Source organism: Oryctolagus cuniculus, chromosome 15, assembly GCF_051225735.1.
Source record: "Oryctolagus cuniculus isolate XC-2025 breed Fujian yellow rabbit chromosome 15, ASM5122573v1, whole genome shotgun sequence".
Classification (NCBI taxonomy): Eukaryota; Metazoa; Chordata; class Mammalia; order Lagomorpha; family Leporidae; genus Oryctolagus; species Oryctolagus cuniculus.
This window is the reverse complement of record NC_142881.1, coordinates 90821694-90825264: the sequence shown is the minus strand read 5'-3', so window position 1 is coordinate 90825264 and position 3571 is coordinate 90821694.

Genomic DNA, 3571 nt, shown 5'->3' with positions numbered 1-3571 from the left:
TTGTCATGAGCTGCCAAGGCTAGGGAAGCCTCTTGAGTTCACAAACTCTGACCTTATTTAGACAAGGCCATAATCAAAGTGGAAGCTCTAGCCTCCCTTCAGAGAAAGGTACCTCCTTCTTTGAATTCCCATTCTTTCCACTGGGATCTCAATCACAGAGATCTTTCATTTAGGTCATTTTTTTTGCCACAGTGTCTTCGTTTTCCATACCTAAAATACTGTCATGGGTATTTCAGGCATGGAAAGCCGAGACACTGTGGCAAAAATGACACAGATGGCTGTGCCAATCCAAAGGCAGGAGGCAGGATCTTCCTCCAAGTCTCCCATGGGGGTGCAGGGGCCCAAGCACTTGGGCCATCTTTACTGCTTTCCCAGGCCATAGCAGAGAGCTGGGTCAGAAATGGAGCATCTGGGACTGGAACTGACACCCATATGGGATGCCGGCACTGCAGGCGGAGGCTTTACCCGCTATGCCACAGTGCCAGCCCCTCTCATTGTGGTTTTGATTTGCATTTCCCCACCAGCTAGTGATCCTGAACTTTTTTTTTGTTATCTACCTTTTCTTTTCTTTTTTGAAGGTTTTTATTTAATGAATACAAATAACATATGTACAGCTTTTAGGGTTATAGTATTTCTTTCCCCCATTTGCACCCTCCCACTCCCACTTCCATCCCCCATCCTACTCCCTCTTCCATTTCATCTTCCATTAAGATTCATTTTAATTGACTTTAGATACACAAGACCAACTCTATACTAAGTAGAGATTTCAAAAATTTGCACCTACATAAAGTATAAAGCACAGTTTGAAGACAAGTTTTACCGTTAATTCTCATAGTACACCTCACTAAGGGCAGAGGTCCAACATGGGGAGCTGTGCAGAGTGAATCCTGTTGTTGATTTAACAGCTGACACTCTTATTTATGATCTCAGTGATCACCCAAGGCTTTTGATATGAGCTGCCAATGCTATGGAAGCTTTTTGAGTCCACGAACTCCGTCGGTGTTTAGACAGGGCCATGTGGAAAGTGGAAGTTCTCTCCTGCATTCAAAGAAAAATACATCCTTCTTTGATGGCCACTTCTTTCCACTGGAGTGTCATTCACAGAGATCTTTCATGCAGAACCATTTTTGCCACTATGTCTTGGGATTCTGAACATTTTTTCATGTGTCTGTAGGCCATTTTGATTTCCTCCTTTGAAAAATGTCTGTTTAAATCCTTGGCCAAATGCTTAACTGGGTTTTTGTTTTGTTGTTGTGGAATTTCTTGACCTCTTTGAAGATTCTGGTTATTAATCCTTTATCAGTTAAAAAATTTCTTCCATTTTATCATTTGCCTCTTCACTTTCCTTACTGTTCTTTTACCATACAGAAACTTCTCAAGTTGAAGTAACAGCATTTGTTAATTTTGGCTTTGGTTGCCTGTGCCTGTGCCTTTTCCAAGAACTTTTTGCCTGTGACAATTTCTTACAGGATTTCCCCAAAGCTCTATATTAATTTGATGGTTTGGGGTCCTAGATATAGATCTTTAATTCAAGTTGAGTGGATTTTGTATAAGGTGTAACGTAGGGGTGCTGCTTCATACTTCTGCATGTGGAAATCCAGTTTTCCCAGCACCATTTGTTGATGAGATTGTCCTTGCTCCAGGGATTAGTTCTAGCTCCTTGATTAAATATAAGTTGGTTGTAGATATCTACTTTGTTCCAATTCATCTATCTATGTGTTTTTGTACCAGTACTAGGCTGTTTTGACTACAACTGCCTTGTATGTCTTGAAATCTGGTATTGTGATGCCTCTGGTTCTGTTTTTGTTGAAAAAGATTGTTTTAGCTATTTGAGGCCTCCTGTGCTTCCATATAGATTTCAGCATCATTTTTCTAGGTTTGAGAAGACTGTCTGGTATTTTGATTGGTATCACATTGAATCTGTAAATTGCTTTCAGAAGAATGGACATTTTGATGATATTGGTTTTTTTAATCCATGAACATTTGAGATTTTTCCATTTTTTGTACCTTCTATTTATTTCATGAATGTTTGGTGTTTCAATTGTAGGGATCTTTGACATCTTTGGTTAAAAGTATTCCATGATATTTGATATTTTTTGTGGCTGTTGTGAATGAGATTGATCTTAGAAGTTGTTTCTCAGTCATGGCATTGTGTACATACACAAAAGCTGTTGATTTTTGTGTATTAGCTTTATATCCTGTTATTTTACCAAACTCTTCTATGATTTCCAGTAGTCTCTTAGTGGAGTCTTCTGGATCCCCTATAAATAGAATCATGTCATCTGCAAATAGGGATAGTTTGACTTCCTCCTTCTCAATTTATATCTCTTTGATTTCTTTTTCTTGCCTAATGGCACTGGCTAAAACTTCCAGGATTATATTGAATAGCAATGGAGAGAGTGGGCATCCCTCTCTGGTACAGGTCTCAATGGGAATGCTTCCAACTTTCCCCCATTCAATAGGACGCTGGCCATGGTTGGTTATAAATTGCCTTGTGTTGAGAAATGTTCCTTCTTTATGCAATTTGCTTATAGTTTTGATCATGAAAACATGTTGTATTTTATCAAATGCATTCTCTGCATCTATTGAGATAATCATATGGTTTCTGTTCAGCAGTTTGTTAATGTGATGTTTCACATTGTTTGATTTGTGGAGGTTGAACCATCCCTGCATACCAGGGATGAAGACCATTTGTTCTGGATGGATGTTTCTGATGTGTTATCAGATTCGATTGGCTAGAAATTTTTGGAGGATTTTTGAGTCTATATTCATCAGGGAAATTGGTCTGTAGTTCTCTTTCTCTGTTGCATTTTTTTCAGGTTTAGGAATTAAGGTGATGCTGGCTTCCTAGAAAGAATTTGGGAGGATTCCTCTCCCTTTTAATTGCTTTGAGTAACTTGAGAAGAATTGGAGTTAGTTCTTCTTTATAAGTCTGGTAGAATTCAGCAGTGAATCCATCCAGTTCTGGGCTTTTCTTTGTTAGAGGGAGAGGGGATTCTTTTACTGATTCAATTGCCATCTTGGTTATGGGTCTGTTTAGGTTTTCTATGTCTTAGTGGCTCAATTTTGGTAGGTTGTATGAGCCTAGGAATCTATCCATTTCTTCTAGATTTCTCAATTTGTGGCATACAGCTGTTCATAATAATTTCTGATAAATCTTTTTATTTCAGTGATGTCTTATTTCATTTCCTTTTTCATCTCTAATTTCATTGATTTGGGTCTTCTCTCTACTTTTTTTGGTTAGTCAGGCCAATGGTGTGTCAATTTTGTTTATTTTTTCAAAAAACCAACTTTTCCTTTTGCTGATATTTTGTATTTTTTGTTTCAATTTTATTGATTTCTTCTCTAATTTTAATTATTTCTTTTCTCCTACTAGTTTCAGGTTTGGTTTACTGTTTTTTTTTCTAGATTCTTTGGATGCATTGATGGCTCATTTATTTGGAGCCTTTCCACTTACTTGATGTAGACACCTGTTGCTATAAACTTTCCTCTTAATACGGCCTTTGCTGTATCCCACAGGTTTGATATGTTGTATTCTCATTTTCATTTGTTTCCAGAAATGTTTTGATTT